We start from the raw sequence: 18361 nt of genomic DNA, 5'->3' as shown, positions 1-18361 counted from the left end.
GCTTCCTCGACAGAAGGCCGAGCAAAACATGCTACCACGTGTGTGCGAACGGCCACCCTAAACGGACTCGGTGGCGACATGTTAGCATGTCTGACAACAGATCAGAAGGTTCCGAGCTTGAATCACATCTTAATCAAATTTCCTTTTTTCATATTTTCATCATTCTGTCTATCTACTTATTTGTCTGTCTACAATGACTTGTCTCTTTACCTGTGCTTCATCGACAGAAGGCCGAAAAAACATGCTACCACGTGTGTGCGAACGGCTACCCCTAAGCGGACTCGGTGGCGCAACGGTAGCACGTCTGACTCCAGATCAGAAGGTTGCGTGTTCGAATCACGTCGGGGTCAAATTCTCTTTCTTATTGTTGTCAACTATCTGTCTACTTATTTGTCTGTCTACAATTACTTCTCTCTTTACGTATGCTTTATCGACAGAAGGCCAAGCAATACATGCTACTGCGTGTGTGCGAACGGCTACACTAAGTCAACTCAGTGGCGACCCGGTAGGACGTCTGACTCCAGATCAGAAGGTTGCGTGTTCGAATCACGTCGATGTCAAGTTCTCTCTTCTGTTATTTTCATCTATCTGTCTATCTACTTATTTGTCTGTCTACAATGACTTTTCTCTTTACCTGTGCTTCATCGACAGAAGGCCGAGCAAAACATGCTACCACGTGTGTACGAACGGCTGCCCTGAGCGGATAGGGAGGTGCAACGGTAGCGCGTCTGACTCCAGATCAGTAGGTTAAATGTTCGAATCACGTCCGGGTCTAATTCTCTTTTTATTATTTTCATTTATCTGTCTATCTACTTATTTGTCTGTCTAAAATGACTTGTCCCTTTACCTGCGCTTCATCGACATAAGGCCGTGCAAAACATGCTACCACGTGTGTGCGAACGGCTACCCTAAGCGGACTCGGTGGCGCAACTTTAGCACGTCTGACTCCAGAACAGAAGGTTGCGTTTTCTAATCACGTCCGCGTCAAATTCTCTTTTTAGTATTTTCATCTATCTGTCTATCTACTTATTTGTCTATCTGCAATGACTTGTCCCTTTACCTGTGCTTCATCGACAGAATGCCGAGCAAAACATGCTACCGCGTGTGTGCGAACGGCTACACTAAGTGTACTGGGTGGCAATACGGTAGCACGTCTCACTCCAGATCACAAGGTGGCGTGTTCGAATCACGTCCGGGTCAAATCCTCTTTTTTATTATTTTCATCTATCTGTCTATCTACTTATCTGTATGTCTACAATGACTTGTCTCTTTACCTGTGCTTCATCGACAGAAGGCCGAGCAAAACATGCTACCACGTGTGTGCGAATGGTTACCTAACGGACTCGGTGGCGACAGGGTAGCACGTCTGACTCCAGATCAGAAGGTTGCGTGTTCGAATCACGTCCGGGTCAAATTCTCTTTTTTATTATTTTCATCTGTTTATTTTTTATTTGTCTGTCTACGATGACTTGTCTCTTTACCTGTGCTTCATCGACAGAAGGCCGAGCGAAACATGCTACCGCGTGTGTACGAACGGCTTCACTAAGTGGACTCGGTGGCGACACGATAGCACGTCTGTCTCCAGATCAGAAGGTTGCGTGTTCGAATCACGTCCGGGTCAAATTCTCTTTTTTCTTATTTTCATCTATTTGTGTATCTACTTATTTGTCTGTGTACAATGACTTGTCTCGTTACCTGTGCTTCATCGACAGAAGGCCGAGCAAAACAAGCTACCGCGTGTGTGCGAACGGCTACGCTAAGTGGATTCGGTGGCGACACGGTAGCGCGTCTTACTACGGATCAGAGGGTGGCGTGTTCGAATCACGTCCATGTTAAGTTCTTGTTTTTGTTATTTTCATCTGTCTATCTACCTCTTTGTCTGTCTACAACGAATTGTTTCTTTACCTGTGCTTCATCAATAGAGGGCTGAGCAAAACATGCTACCACGTGTGTGTGAACGGCTACCCTAAATGGACTCGGTGGCGAACTGTTAGCACGTCCGACTCCAGATCAGAAGGTTGCGTGTTCGAATCGCGTCCGGGTTAAATTCTCTTTTTATTATTTTCATCTGTCTATCTACTTATTTGTCTGTCTACAATGACTTGTCTCTTTACCAGTGCTGCATCGACAGAAGGCCGAGCAAAACATGCTACCGCGTGTGTGCGTACGGCTACGCTAAGTGGACTCGGTGGCAACCCGGTAGCACGTCTGACTCCAGATCAAAAGGTTGCGTGTTCGAATCACGTCCGGGTCAAGCTCTCTTTTTAATATTTTTTCTGTCTATCTACCTATTTGTCTGTCTACAATGACATGTCTCTTTGCCTGTGCTTCATCGACAGAAAACCGAGCAAATCATGCTACCGCGTTTGTGCGAACGGCTACCCTAAGCGGATTCGATGGCGACACGGTAGCACGTCTGACTCCAGATCAGAAGGTTGCGTGTTAGAATCACGTCCGGGTAAAAGTCTCTTTATTATTTTCATCTATCTGTATATCTACTTATTTGTCTGTCTACAATGACTCTTCTCTTTAGCTGTGCTTCCTCGACAGAAGGCCGAGCAAAACATGCTACCACGTGTGTGCGAACGGCCACCCTAAACGGACTCGGTAACGACATGTTAGCATGTCTGACTACAGATCAGAAGGTTGCGAGCTTGAATCACGTCTGGATCAAATTTCCTTTTTTCTTATTTTCATCATTCTGTCTATCTACTTATTTGTCTGTCTACAATGACTTGTCTCTTTACCTGTACTTCATCGACAGAAGGCCGAAAAAACATGCTACCACTTGTGTGCGAATGGCTACCCTAAGCGGACTCGGTGGCTCAATGGTAGCGCGTCTGACTCCAGATCAGAAGGTTGCGTGTTCTAATCACGTCGGGATCAAATTCTCTTTCTTATTGTTTTCAACTATCTGTCTACCTATTTGTCTGTCTACAATGACTTCTCTCTTATGCTTCATCGACAGAAGGCCGAGCAATATATGCTACTGCGTGTGTGCGAACGGCTAAACTAAGTCAACTCGGTGGCGACCCAGTAGGACGTCTGACTCCAGATCAGAAGGTTGCGTGTTCGAATCACGTCGATGTGAAGTTCTCTCTTTTGTTATTTTCATCTATCTGTCTATCTTCTTATTTGTCTGTCTGAAATCACTTGTCCCTTTACCTGTGCTTCATCGACATAAGGCCGTGCAAATCATTCTACCACGTGCGGGCGAACAGATACACTAAGCGGACTCGGTGGCGCAACTTTAGCACGTCTGACTCCAGATCAGAAGGTTGCGTGTTCTAATCCCGTCCGCGTCAAACTCTCTCTTTAGTATTTTCATCTATCTGTCTATCTACTTATTTCTCTGTCTGCAATGACTTGTCCCTTTACCTGTGCTTCATCGACAGAAGGCCGAGCAAAACATGCTACCGCGTGTGTGCGAACGGTTACTCTAAGCGGACTCAGTGGCGCAACTTTAGCACGTCTGACTCCAGATCAGAAGGTTGCGTGTTCGAATCAAATCCTGGTAAAATTCTTTTTTTATTATTATTTTCATCTGTCTATTCACTTATTTATCTGTCTACGATGACTTGTCTCTTTACCTGTGCTTCATCGAGAGAAGGCCGAGCAAAACATGCTACCGCGTGTGTGGGAACGGCTACACTAAGTGTACTGGGTGGCGATACGGTAGCACGTCTCACTCCAGATCACAAGGTGGCGTGTTCGAATCACGTCCGGGTCAAATCCTCTTTTTTATTATTTTCATCTATCTGTCTATCTACTTATCTGTATGTCTACAATGACTTGTCTCTTCACCTGTGCTTCATCGACACAACGCCGAGCAAAACATGCTACCACGTGTGTGCGAATGGTTGCCTAACGGACTCGGTGGCAACAGGGTAGCACGTCTGACTCCAGATCAGAAGGTTGCGTGTTCGAATCACGTCCGGGTAAAAGTCTCTCTTTATTATTTTCATCTATCTATATATCTACTTATTTGTCTGTCTACAATGACTCTTCTCTTTATGTGTGCTTCATCGACAGAAGGCCGAGCAATTCATGCTACCACGTGTGTGCGAACAGCTACCCTAAACGGACGCGGTGGCGACACGGTAGCACGTCTGACTCCAGATCAGAAGGTTGCAAGTTTGAATCACGTCCGGGTCAAACTCGCTTATTTATTATTTTTATCTATCTCTGTATCTACTTATTTGTCCCTCTACAAAGACTTGTCTCTTTACCTGTGCTTCATCGACAGAAGGCCGAGCTAATCATGCTACCGCGTGTGTGCGAACGGCTACCCTAAGCGGATTCGATGGCGACACGATAGCACGTCTGACTCCAGATCAGAAGGTTGCGTGTTCGAATCACGTCCGGGTCAAATTCTCTTTTTTATTATTTTCATCTGTTTAACTATTTATTTGTCTGTCTACGATGACTTGTCTCTTTACCTGTGCTTCATCGACAGAAGGCCGAGCGAAATATGCCACCGCTTGTGTACGAACGGCTTCACTAAGTGGACTCGGTGGCGACACGGTAGCGCGTCCGACTCCAGATCAGAGGGTTGCGTGTTCGAATCACGTCCGTGTTAGGTTCTCTTTTTTATTATTTTCATCTATCTGTCTATCTACCTATTTGTCTGTCTACAACGACTTGTCTCTTTACCTGTGCTTCATCGATACAAGGCCAAGCAAAACATGCTACCACGTGTGTGTGAACGGCTACCCTAAATGGACTCGGTGGCGAACTGTTAGCACGTCCGACTCCAGATCAGAAGGTTGCGTGTTCGAATCGCGTCCGGGTCAAATTCTCTTTTTATTATTTTCATCTGTCTATCTGCTTATTTGTCTGTCTACAATGACTTGTCTTTTTACCAGTGCTGCATCGACAGAAGGCCGAGCAATTCATGCTACCACGTGTGTGCGAACGGCTACCCTAAACGGACGCGGTGGCGACACGGTAGCACGTCTGACTCCAGATCAGAAGGTTGCGAGTTTGAATCACGTCCGGGTCAAGCTCTCTTTTTATTATTTTCATCTGTCTATCTACTTATTTGTCTGTCTACAATGACATGTCTCTTTACCTGTGCTCCATCGACAGAAGGCCGAGCAAAACATGCTACCACGTGTGTGCGAACGGCCACCCTAAACGGACTCGGTGGCGACATGTTAGCATGTCTGACAACAGATCAGAAGGTTCCGAGCTTGAATCACATCTTAATCAAATTTCCTTTTTTCATATTTTCATCATTCTGTCTATCTACTTATTTGTCTGTCTACAATGACTTGTCTCTTTACCTGTGCTTCATCGACAGAAAAACATGCTACCACGTGTGTGCGAACGGCTACCCCTAAGCGGACTCGGTGGCGCAACGGTAGCACGTCTGACTCCAGATCAGAAGGTTGCGTGTTCGAATCACGTCGGGGTCAAATTCTCTTTCTTATTGTTGTCAACTATCTGTCTACTTATTTGTCTGTCTACAATTACTTCTCTCTTTACGTATGCTTTATCAACAGAAGGCCGAGCAATACATGCTACTGCGTGTGTGCGAACGGCTACACTAAGTCAACTCAGTGGCGACCCGGTAGGACGTCTGACTCCAGATCAGAAGGTTGCGTGTTCGAATCACGTCGATGTCAAGTTCTCTCTTCTGTTATTTTCATCTATCTGTCTATCTACTTATTTGTCTGTCTACAATGACTTTTCTCTTTACCTGTGCTTCATCGACAGAAGGCCGAGCAAAACATGCTACCACGTGTGTACGAACGGCTGCCCTGAGCGGACTCGGAGGTGCAACGGTAGCGCGTCTGACTCCAGATCAGTAGGTTAAATGTTCGAATCACGTCCGGGTCTAATTCTCTTTTTATTATTTTCATTTATCTGTCTATCTACTTATTTGTCTGTCTAAAATGACTTGTCCCTTTACCTGCGCTTCATCGACATAAGGCCGTGCAAAACATGCTACCACGTGTGTGCGAACGGCTACCCTAAGCGGACTCGGTGGCGCAACTTTAGCACGTCTGACTCCAGATCAGAAGGTTGCGTGTTCTAATCACGTTCGCGTCAAATTCTCTTTTTAGTATTTTCATCTATCTGTCTATCTACTTATTTGTCTATCTGCAATGACTTGTTCCTTTACCTGTGCTTCATCGACAGAAGGCCGAGCAAAACATGCTACCGCGTGTGTGCGAACAATTACTCTAAGCGGACTCAGTGGCGCAACTTTAGCACGTCTGACTCCAGATCAGAAGGTTGCGTGTTAGAATCAAGTCCGGGTCAAATTCTTTTTTTCATTATTTTCATCTGTCTATCCACTTATTTGTCTGTCTACAATGACTTGTCTCTTTACCTGCGCTTCATCGACAGAAGGCCGAGCAAAACATGCTACCGCGTGTGTGCGTACGGCTACACTAAGTGGACTCGGTGGTAACCCGGTAGCACATCTGTCTCCAGATTGGAAGGTTGCGTGTTCGAATCACGTCCGGGTCAAGCTCTCTTTTTATTATTTTCATCTGTCTATCTACCTATTTGTCTGTCTACCATGACATGTCTCTTTACCTGTGCTTCATCGACAGAAGGCCGAGCTAATCATGCTACCGCGTGTGTGCGAACGGCTACCCTAAGCGGATTCGATGGCGACACGGTAGCACGTCTGAGTCCAGATCAGAAGGTTGCATGTTCGAATCACGTCCGGGTAAAAGTCTCTCTTTATTATTTTCATCTATCTGTATATATTCTTATTTGTCTGTCTACAATGACTCTTCTCTTTAGCTGTGCTTCCTCGACAGAAGGCCGAGCAAAACATGCTACCACGTGTGTGCGAACGGCCACCCTAAACGGACTCGGTGGCGACATGATAGCATGTCTGACTACAGATCAGAAAGTTGCGAGCTTGAATCACGTCTGGATCAAATTTCCTTTTTTCTTATTTTCATCATTCTGTCTATCTACTTATTTGTCTGTCTACAATGACTTGTCTCTTTACCTGTGCTTCATCGACAGAAGGCCGAAAAACATGCTACCACGTGTGTGCGAACGGCTACCCTAAGCGGACTCGTGGCGCAACGGTAGCATGTCTGACTCCAGATCAGAAGGTTGCGGGTTCGAATCACGTTCGGGTCAAGTTCTCTTTTTTACTATTTTCATCTATCTGTCTATCTACTTATTTGTCTGTCTACAATGACTCTTCTCTTTATGTGTGCTTCATCGACAGAAGGCCGAGCAATTCATGCTACCACGTGTGTGCGAACGGCTACCCTAAACGGACGCGGTGGCGACACGGTAGCACGTCTGACTCCAGATCAGAAGGTTGCGAGTTTGAATCACGTCCGCGTCAAGCTCTCTTTTTATTATTTTCATCTGTCTATCTACTTATTTGTCTGTCTACAATGACATGTCTCTTTACCTGTGCTTCATCGACAGAAGGCCGAGCAAATCATGCTACCGCGTGTGTGCGAACGGCTACCCTAAGCGGATTCGATGGCGACACGGTAGCACGTCTGACTCCAGATCAGAAGGTTGCGTGTTCGAATCACGTCCGGGTAAAAGTCTCTCTTTATTATTTTCATCTATCTGTATATCTACTTATTTGTCTGTCTACAATGACTCTTCTCTTTAGCTGTGCTTCCTCGACAGAAGGCCGAGCAAAACATGCTACCACGTGTGTGCGAACGGACTCGGTGGCGACATGTTAGCATGTCTGACTACAGATCAGAAGGTTGCGAGCTTGAATCACATCTTGATCAAATTTCCTTTTTTCATATTTTCATCATTCTGTCTATCTACTTATTTGTCTGTCTACAATGACTTGTCTCTTTACCTGTGCTTCATCGACAGAAGGCCGAAAAAACATGCTACCACGTGTGTGCGAACGGCTACCCCTAAGCGGACTCGGTGGCGCAACGGTAGCACGTCTGACTCCAGATCAGAAGGTTGCGTGTTCGAATCACGTCGGGGTCAAATTCTTTTTCTTATTGTTTTCAACTATCTGTCTACTTATTTGTCTGTCTACAATTACTTCTCTCTTTACGTATGCTTCATCGACAGAAGGCCGAGCAATACATGCTACTGCGTGTGTGCGAACGGCTACACTATGTCAACTCAGTGGCGACCCGGTAGGACGTCTGACTCCAGATCAGAAGGTTGCGTGTTCGAATCACGTCGATGTCAAGTTCTCTCTTCTGTTATTTTCATCTATCTGTCTATCTACTTATTTGTCTGTCTACAATGACTTGTCTCTTTACCTGTGCTTCATCGACAGAAGGCCGAGCAAAACATGCTACCACGTGTGTGCGAACGGCTGCCCTGAGCGGACTCGGAGGTGCAACGGTAGCGCGTCTGACTCCAGATCAGTAGGTTAAATGTTCGAGTCACGTCCGGGTCTAATTCTCTTTTTATTATTTTCATTTATCTGTCTATCTACTTATTTGTCTGTCTAAAATGACTTGTCCCTTTACCTGCGCTTCATTGACATAAGGCCGTGCAAAACATGCTACCACGTGTGTGCGAACGGCTACCCTAAGCGGACTCGGTGGCGCAACTTTAGCACGTCTGACTCCAGATCAGAAGGTTGCGTGTTCTAATCACGTTCGCGTCAAATTCTCTTTTTAGTATTTTCATCTATCTGTGTATCTACTTATTTGTCTGTCTACAAAGACTTGTCTCTTTACCTGCGCTTCATCGACAGAAGGCCGAGCAAATCATGCTACCGCGTGTGTGCGAACGGCTACACTAAGTGTACTCGGTGGCAATACGGTAGCACGTCTGACTCCAGATCACAAGGTTGCGTGTTCGAATCAGGTCCGGGTCAAATCCTCTTTTTTATTATTTCCATCTATCTGTCTGTCTACTTATTTATTTATTTATTTATTTATTAGAATACCCTCAGGGCCCGTAGGGCATTACAGAGGGGGTGGGTACAACATATATAACACGCAAGAAAAAAAGACAAAATAAAGAAACAAGTTTCAGATGCGCAAATCAGGAAGGCAACATAAGTCAACTAAAAATGTATAAGAATTCAAGCACATACAACACAAAGATAGATAATGGAAACTGCGTATAGTTACAAGCATAGCTGAGAAATTGCAGTCTTGAATAACAAAGGGTCTGTTATTGATACAACGGAAGAGGGAAGGTTCTTCCAATCGGCGGCTGTTTTCGGTAAGAAGGCTGCTGAAAAGAATTTGGTGCGGCAAAACGGAATGGCAACCTTATGCTGATGATCAATGCGCGATGAGTGGTAAGACGGTTGTGAAATGAGGTCTCGCTTCATTGATGGATTGTGAAAAAATATCTTATGAAAAAAATCCAGTCGCGCCAGTTTCCTCCGGACAGTTAAATTGGGTAGGTCAAGGTTAGATTTCATTTCTGATATGCTAGCAGTACGGGAATAATTAGAACAAATGAACCAAACTGAGCGGTTCTGAACAGATTCTAACGCGTTAATTAAATTTTGCTGCACGGGATCCCATATAGCGGACGCGTACTCAAGCTTTGGGCGAATTAGTGATCGGTATAATAGAATTTTGAGGGACAGCGGAGCGCGAGAAAAGTTGCGGCGTAAGTATCCTAGCGTTCGGTTAGCGTTATTACAGATGTAGGTAACATGCGTGTGCCAAGATAGATTGTTGGTAATGTAAACGCCGAGGTACTTATATGAAGAGACATGCTGGAGGGGAACGGCGTTAATTCTGTAGGTACAGGGGGGAGAAATAGATCGCCGGGTTATTGACATGCATTTAGATTTGTTAGAGTTGAGAGTCATAAGCCATTTATTGCACCAGGTTGAGACAGTGTCAAGGTCTGACTGTAGAAATTGGTTATCATATTCATTGTTTATTTCGCGGTAAATTACACAATCATCTGCAAATAACCTTATAGCGGAGTTAATGCTGTCTGGGAGATCATTAATATATATAAGAAAAAGTAAAGGGCCTAATACGGAACCTTGGGGTACGCCGGATGTTACTTTAGAAAGAGGTGAGTTATAGCCATTAGTTGTTACAAACTGAGTGCGATTAGTCAGAAAGCATTCAATCCATTTAAGAATGTTCGGGTCAATGTTTAAGGCACTAATTTTCTGGAGGAGATTTGGTGAGGTACTTTATCGAAAGCTTTTTGAAAGTCAAGAAAAATGCAATGCACAAGTGAGCCGCGATCTAAAGCCGATGCTATGTCATTAGTAAAATAAAGAAGTTGGGTTTCACATGAGTAACTTTTTAGGAATCCGTGCTGGTAGGGAGTGAAAAAAGAATTTGATTCTAGGAATGAGACAAGGTTGGAGTAAATTATATGTTCTAACATTTTACAAGGAACACTGGTTAGGGAAATTGGTCTGTAATTGAGAGGAGACTGTGTGTTACCAGATTTGTGCAGAGGGACCACCTTCCCCACTTTCCAGTCAAGCGGCAAAGTGGAGGTCTGAATAGATTGCGAAAAGATTAAGGACAAGTAAATTGATGAATACAATGCAGTGTTTTTTAGAAACTTTGAGTTGATTTCATCTACGCCACAAGAAGAGGATAACTTAAGCTTGTGAATTAAATTTTGAACTCCAACGGCATCAACGGTAACAGGATACATGGGTAAAAAATCACGACTAGGCATTTGCGGCAACGCAGAAACAGAACAACTTGAAAAAGAAGTAACAAAAAAATCATTTAATGCAATGCAACACTCTTCACAGCGAACTGGCTGCCCGTCTGAGTTCGTAAGCGAAATGTTTTTCTTTTCCCTAGGTTTAACAGTTTTCCAAAACTTAGAAGGGTTGGTTACAAGAATTGAGGGAAGGGTATTATTAAGAAAAACGCGCTTGGCTTCCTTGATAGCTGCTCTGTATTCGGAAAGGACAGATTTGTACACGTGCCAACGGGCTAACGAATTAGTCTGCTTTGCCTGACGGAACAACCGTTTCTTTTTATTCCGCAATTTTTTTAAGTCAGTTGAGAACCAAGGGGGGCGTTGGCGACCCTTGATAACGTATGTGGGAATGTATCGCGTGATTAAAGATTCAACTTTCATTTTGAACAAGTTCCAGTTTTGTTGAACGCTGCGATCAAAGAAGCCATTAGCAAAGCTCTCAAAATTCGATTCGAGTTCACTGTTGATTGATTCATAATCGCCACGTGAGTAGTCTCTTATTGTTTTCCAATTGTTTGACCGACGCCTTAAAGAACCTGTTAGATTGAAGTGCACGAAACAATGGTCACTTATGCCTGGAATATATGAAATAGAATGGACAAGGTCAGGTACAGTGGTGAGAATCAGATCAAGAACATTTGATGAATAGGGGCCCATTCTTGTTGGTTGCGTTACGAGTTGGGTAAGGTTAAAGTCTTCGCACAGTTCCACGAATTGTAAACTGTCGGCTGAAAGTGAGCTTAATGAACAGGAAGGAAGTGACCAGTTTATTTTCGGGTAGTTAAAATCGCCTAGAATAAAAACAGGTGTATGCGGGTGCCTTTTGACAATATCATTCAAAGCATCATGCAGTTGCTCGCAAAACACTGGCGTCGCACTCGGAGGGCGGTAACAGCCACAAAATATGACATTTTGATAGTTGACATGGAGGGAAACACAGACAAATTCTAAAGGTGATGCTATTACTATATGGCTAGAAACTATATAATCAGCTACGGCTATAAGTACACCACCTCCTGGCGATTCTTCTCTATCACATCTGTAAATGGTATAATTATTTTCACAATCGAACAGCTCTACACTTGCAATGTTAGGGGTAAGCCAGGTTTCCGTTAACACTACAACATCGGCGGCGCAGTCATCAAAAATTGAAGATAATGCATCCCGTTTGTTAAGAACACTTCGTACGTTAGATTATAAAACGGAGTAGTTACGATAAGTAGCCGAGGGGTGAACTTTGTTAGGATAAGAGCGTATCTTCGTCGGCATGCGTAGCGGAGGACGAAGTTTCTGATGAGTTCTGCGCACTTGTATGCGGCTCACAAACGCTGTCGGTCACCGGAGAGTACAAAAAGCACTTTTTGTTGATGTAAAGCTTATTATACTTGACGGTATACTTCTCGCCACTTGCCCTGCCGAATTCAAAAAGCTTCTTGCGCGCGCTTCTTGTTGCGCGGCAGAAATCCTCGCTGATTGACACATGAGACTCGCGAAAATTACTTCTAGACTGCAGTATGCTTTCTCGGAACTTAAAAGAAGCAAATTTTACGATCACTGGTCGAGATTTGCCAACTACGAATCTGCCTAGCCTGTGCGCGCGGGATATGCGGTCGTCGCTACTTCCCAAGTTTAGCTTCAGAGTTTCATTGAGGATTTGGCAAATTTTTTCTTCTGATTGCGCCCACGTTTCCGAATCGCAATCTTCTATTCCATAAAAAATCAAGTTTTCTCGGCGAGAACGATTTTCAAGTTCGTCAAGGCGCTTTTTAAACGAAAGTACCTCCGGTACCCGTTGACGATTCGGCTCGCTGTCTGAGACCCGGACACATTCCTCAACTGCGCATAATCGGTTGTCTAATTCTGCCACTTTTTGTTCAAGAGAAACTTGCGCTTCTCTAACTTCGTTAATGGATTCCATAAGTTCTTCGTGTTTTGCGTCTATCTTAGAGTGCAGCCCCTTAATCAACGAGATTAACTCGTTGTATTGCTTCCCCGTATCTTCTTTTGGCGGGCCCGGGTTTTCCTCAACATCGCCGGACATAGCCAGAAGCCCAACGACATGAACGCACTCACAAATGGACATAAGCAAAACTTGTGGGTATGGAAGCATCAGCAAACAAACGTTGTTTGTTTTTTTAGCATAGAGGGAAACCGGTGAACTAACCTGCACAATATAACAGAAGGGTGTCAGTAGCGTGTACATCTTTGCCGAAGTTCCATGCCCACTAAAGGGGCGGCCGAAGATCCAGCTCCTTATATAGCTGCCAGTTGATGCATCCGTCGATGCTGATAACTGTGGGGGGTCGAGCACCAGCAGGCATTCACGAACGCGCAAACCGGAAGGCTGGCAAGCGGGAAAGTCAGGTGATCGCATGGTTTGATTGAAGCGCGTGTCCAGGAACGCTACCGGGTGCGCAGACGCGGCTCCGGGAAAAGGAATGGTAGATGAGGCAATGACGGTCGAGATCAGCACAACATAACAGAAGGGTGCCAGATGCGTGCACATCTTTGCCGAAGTCCCATGCCTACCAAAGGGGCGGCCGAAGATCCAGTTCCTTATACAGCTGCCAGTTGATGCGTCCGTCGAAGCTGACAGCTGTGGGGGGTCGAGCACCGGCAGGCATTCACGAACGCGCAATCCGGAAGGCCGGCAAGCGGGAAAGTCAGGTGATCGCATGGCTTGGCTGAAGCGCGCGTCCAGGAACGCCACCGGGTGCGCAGACGCGGCTCCGGGAAAAGGACCGGTAGATGAGGCAGTGACGGTCCAGATCAGCACAATATAACAGAAGGGTGTCAGATGCGTGTACATCTTTGCCGAAGTTCCATGCCCACATACTTGTCTGTATGTCTACAATGACTTGTCTCTTTACCTGTGCTTCATCGACAGAAGGCCGAAAAAACATGCTACCACGTGTGTGCGAACGGCTACCCTAAGCAGACTCGGTGGCGCAACGGTAGCGCGTCTGACTCCAGATCAGAAGGTTGCGTGTTCGAATCACGTCGGGGTCAAATTCTCTTTTTTATTGTTTTCAACTATCTGTCTACTTATTTGTGTGTCTACAATGACTTCTCTCTTTACCTATGCTTCATCGAAGAAGGCCGAGCAATACATGCTACTGCGTGTGTGCGAATGGCTACACTAAGTCAACTCGGTGGCGACCCGGTAGGACGTCTGACTCCAGATCAGAAGGTTGCGTGTTCGAATCACGTCGATGTCAAGTTCTCTCTTCTGTTATTTTCATCTATCTGTCTATCTACATATTTGTCTGTCTACAATGACTTGTCTCTTTACCTGTGCTTCGTCGACAGAAGGCCGAGCAAAACATGCTACCACGTGTGTGCAAACGGCTGCCCTGAGCGGACTCGGAGGTGCAACGGTAGCGCGTCTGAGTCCAGATCAGTAGGCTAAATGTTCGAATCACGTCCGGGTCAAATGCTCTTTTTATTATTTTCATCTATCTGTCTGTCTACTTATTTGTCTGTCTAAAATGACTTATCCCTTTACCTGTGCTTCATCGACATAAGGCCGTGCAAAACATGCTACCACGTGTGTGCGAACGGGTACCCTAAGCGGACTCGTTGGCGCAGCTTTAGCCCGTCTGACTCCAGATCAGAAGGTTGCGTTTTCTAATCACGTCCGCGTCAAATTCTCTTTTTAGTATTTTCATCTGTTTAACTTTTTATTTGTCTGTCTACGATGACTTGTCTCTTTACCTGTGCTTCATCGACAGAAGGCCGAGCGAAACATGCTACCACGTGTGTACGAATGGCTTCACCAAGTGGACTCGGTGGCGACACGGTAGCACGTCTGACTCCAGATCAGAAGGTTGCGTGTTCGAATCACGTCCGTGTTAAGTTCTCGTTTTTGTTATTTTCATCTGTCTATCTACTTATTTGTCTGTCTAATATGACTTGTCTCTTTACCTGTGCTGCATCGACAGAAGGCCGAGCAAAACATGCTACCGCGTGTGCGTGAACGGCTACACAAAGTGGACTCGGTGGCGACACAGTAGCACGTCTGACTCCTGATCAGAAGGTTGCGGGTTCGAATCACGTTCGGGTCAAGTTCTCTTTTTTACTATTTTCATCTATCTGTCTATCTACTTACTTGTCTGTCTACAATGACTCTTCTCTTTAGGTGTGCTTCATCGACAAAAGGCCGAGCAAATCATGCTACCACGTGTGTGCGAACGGCTACCCTAAACGGACGCGGTGGCGCCACGGTAGCACGTCTGACTCCAGATCAGAAGGTTGCGTATTTGAATCACGTCCGGGTCAAATTCGCTTTTTTATTATTTTCATCTATCTGTCTATCTACTTATTTGTCTACAAAGACTTGTCTCTTTACCCGTGCTTCATAGACAAAAGGCCGAGCAAAACATGCTACCGCGAGTGTGCGTACGGCTAGACTAAGCGGACTCATTGGCGCAACTTTAACACGTCTAACTCCAGGTCAGAAGGTTGCGTGTTCGAATCAAGTCCGAGTCAAATTCTTTTTTTTTCTATTTTCATCTGTCTATCCACTTAATTGTCTGTCTACAATGACTTGTCTCTTTACTTGTGCTTCATCCACAGAAGGCCGAGCCAAACATGCTACCGCGTGTGTGCGAACGGCTACACTAAGTGTACTCGTTGGCAAAATGGTAGCCCGTCTGACTCCAGATCACAAGGTTGCGTGTTCGAATCAGGTCCGGGTCAAATCCTCTTTTTTATTATTTCCATCTATCTGTCTATCTACGTATCTGTATGTCTACAATGACTTGTCTCTTTACCTGTGCTTCATCGACAGAAGGCCGAAAAAACATGCTACCACGTGTGTGCGCACGGCTACCCTAAGCGGACTCGGTGGCGCATTGGTAGCGCGTCTGACTCCAGATCAGAAGGTTGCGTGTTCGAATCAAGTCGGGGTCAAATTCTCTTTTTTATTGTTTTCAACTATCTGTCTACTTATTTGTCTGTCTACAATGACTTCTCTCTTTAGCTATGCTTCATCGACAGAAGGCCGAGCAATACATGCTACTGCGTGTGTGCGAACGGCTACACTAAGTCAACTCAGTGGCGACCCGGTAGGAACTCTGACTCCAGATCAGAAGGTTGCGTGTTCGAATCACGTCGGGGTCAAATTCTCTTTTTTATTGTTTTCAACTATCTGTCTACTTATTTGTCTGTCTACAATGACTTCTCTCTTTACCTATGCTTCATCGAAAGAAGGCCGAGCAAAACATGCTACCACGTGAGTGCGAACGGCTGCCCTGAGCGGACTCGGAGGTGCAATGGTAGCGCGTCTGACTCCAGATCAGGAAGTTGCGTGTTCTAATCACCTCCGCGTCAAATTCTCTTTTTAGTATTTTCATCTATCTGTCTATCTACTTATTTGTCTATCTGCAATGACTTGTCTCTTTACCTGTGCTTCATCGACACAAGGCCGAGCAAAACATGCTACCGCGTGTGTGCGAACAATTACTCTAAGCGGACTCAGTGGCGCAACTTTAGCACGTCTGACTCCAGATCAGAAGGTTGCGTGTTCGAATCAAGTCCGGGTCAAATTTTTTTTATTATTTTAATCTGTCTATCCACTTATTTGTCTGTCTACAATGACCTTCTCTTTACCTGTGCTTCATCGACAGAAGGCCGAGCAAAATATGCTACACGTGTGTGCGAACGGCTACACTAAGTGTACTCGTTGGCGATACGGTAGCACGTCTGACTCCAGATCACAAGGTTGCGTGTTCGAATCAGGTCCGGGTCAAACCCTCTTTTTTATTATTTTCATCTATCTGTCTATCTACTTATCTGTATGTCTACAATGACTTGTCTCTTTACTTGTGCTTCATCGACAGAAGGCCGAGCAAAACATGCTACCACGTGTGTGCGAATGGTTACCTAAAGGACTCGGTGGTGACACGGTAGCACGTCTGACTCCAGATCAGAAGGTTGCGTGTTCGAAACACGTTCGGGTCAAATTCTCTTTTTTATTATTTTCATCTAGCTGTCTATCTACTTATTTGTCTATCTGCAATGACTTGTCCCTTTACCTGTGCTTCATTGACAGAAGGCCGAGCAAAACATGCTATCGCGTGTGTGCGAACAATTACTCTAAGCGGACTCAGTGGCGTAACTTTAGCACGTCTGACTCCAGATCAGAAGGTTGCGTGTTCGAATCAAGTCCGGGTCAAATTCTTTTTTTATTATTTTCATCTGTCTATCCACCTATTTGTCTGTCTACGATGACCTTCTCTTTACCTGTGCTTCATCGACAGAAGGCCGAAAAAACATGCTACCACGTGTGTGCGAACGGCTACCCTAAGCGGACTCGGTGGCGCAATGGTAGCGCGTGTGACTCCAGATCAGAAGGTTGCGTGTTCGAATCACGTCGGGGTCAAATTCTCTTTTTTATTGTTATCAACTATCTGTCTACTTATTTGTCTGTCTACAATGAATCTTCTCTTTAGGTGTGCTTCATCAACAGAAGGCCGAGCAAATCATGCTACCACGTGTGTGCGAACGGCTACCCTAAACGGACGCAGTGGCGACACGGTAGCACGTCTGACTCCAGATCAGAAGGTTGCGAGTTTGAATCACGTCCGGGTCAAATTCGCTTTTTTATTATTTTCATCTATCTGTCTATCTACTTATTTGTCTACAAAGACTTGTCTCATTACCTGTGCTTCATCGACAGAAGGCCGAGCAATACATGCTACTGCGTGTGTGCGAACGGCTACACTAAGTCAACTCGGTGGCGACCCGGTAGGACGTCTGACTCCAGATCACAAGGTTGCGTGTTCGAATCACGTCGATGTCAAGTTTTCTCTTTTGTTATTTTCATCTATCGTTCTAACTACTTACTTGTCTGTCTACAATGACTTGTCTGTTTACTTGTGCTTCATCGACACAAGGCCGAGCAAAACATGCTACCACGTGTGTGCGAACGACTGCCTTGAGCGGACTCGGAGGTGCAACGGTACGCGTCTGACTCCAGATCAGTAGGTTCAATGTTGGAATCACGTCCGGGTCAGTTTCTCTTTTTATTATTTTCATCTATCTGTCTATTTACTTATTTGTCTGTCTAAAATGACTTGTCCCTTTACGTGTGCTTCATCGACATAAGGCCGTGCAAAACATGCTACCACGTGTATGCGAACGGCCACCCTAAGCGGACTCGGTGGCGCAACTTTAGCACGTCTAACTCCAGATCAGAAGGTTGCGTGTTCTAATCACGTCCGCGTCAAATTCTCTTTTTAGTATTTTCATCTATCTGTCTATCTACTTATTTGTCTGTCTGCAACGACTTGTCCCTTTACCTGTGCTTTATCGACAGAAGGCCGAGCAAAACATGCTACCACGTGTGTGCGAACGGTTACTCTAAGCGGACTCAGTGGCGCAACTTTAGCACGTCTGGCTCCAGATCAGAAGGTTGTGTGTTCGAATCAAGTCCGGGTCAAATTCTTTTTTTTTATTCTTGTCATCTGTCTATCCACTTATTTGTGTGCCTACAATGACTTGTCTCTTTACCTGTGCTTCATCGACAGAAGGCCGAGCAAAACATGCTACCGCGTGTGTGCGAACGGCTACACTAAGTGTACTCGGTGGCGATACGGTAGCACGTCTGACTCCAGATCACAAGGTTGCGTGTTCGAATCACGTCCGGGTCAAATCCTCTTTTTTATTATTTTCATCTATCTGTCTATCTACTTATCTGTATGTCTACAATGACTTGTCTCTTTACCTGTGC

General features: G+C 45.2%; 6 non-coding genes across 6 annotated transcripts; all 6 read left to right on the top strand.

The window, feature by feature from the left end:
* The first annotated feature begins 278 nt into the window (after positions 1-278).
* TRNAW-CCA (transfer RNA tryptophan (anticodon CCA)) lies at positions 279-350 on the top strand. The gene has a single exon. It is a non-coding gene; the product is annotated as a tRNA-Trp (tRNA).
* A 4995-nt stretch (positions 351-5345) lies between these two features.
* On the top strand, positions 5346-5417 carry TRNAW-CCA (transfer RNA tryptophan (anticodon CCA)). Its single transcript has one exon. It is a non-coding gene; the product is annotated as a tRNA-Trp (tRNA).
* Positions 5418-7875: 2458 nt separating this feature from the next.
* Positions 7876-7947, top strand: TRNAW-CCA (transfer RNA tryptophan (anticodon CCA)). The gene has a single exon. It is a non-coding gene; the product is annotated as a tRNA-Trp (tRNA).
* A 5619-nt stretch (positions 7948-13566) lies between these two features.
* On the top strand, positions 13567-13638 carry TRNAW-CCA (transfer RNA tryptophan (anticodon CCA)). The gene has a single exon. It is a non-coding gene; the product is annotated as a tRNA-Trp (tRNA).
* A 1830-nt stretch (positions 13639-15468) lies between these two features.
* TRNAW-CCA (transfer RNA tryptophan (anticodon CCA)) lies at positions 15469-15540 on the top strand. The gene has a single exon. It is a non-coding gene; the product is annotated as a tRNA-Trp (tRNA).
* A 1399-nt stretch (positions 15541-16939) lies between these two features.
* Positions 16940-17011, top strand: TRNAW-CCA (transfer RNA tryptophan (anticodon CCA)). Its single transcript has one exon. It is a non-coding gene; the product is annotated as a tRNA-Trp (tRNA).
* Positions 17012-18361: the final 1350 nt, after the last annotated feature.

Source organism: Rhipicephalus microplus, chromosome 5 (assembly GCF_043290135.1).
Source record: "Rhipicephalus microplus isolate Deutch F79 chromosome 5, USDA_Rmic, whole genome shotgun sequence".
Taxonomy (NCBI): Eukaryota; Metazoa; Arthropoda; class Arachnida; order Ixodida; family Ixodidae; genus Rhipicephalus; species Rhipicephalus microplus.
The sequence above is the reverse complement of the archived record's forward strand: the minus strand, read 5'-3'. Positions and strand labels throughout refer to the sequence as shown.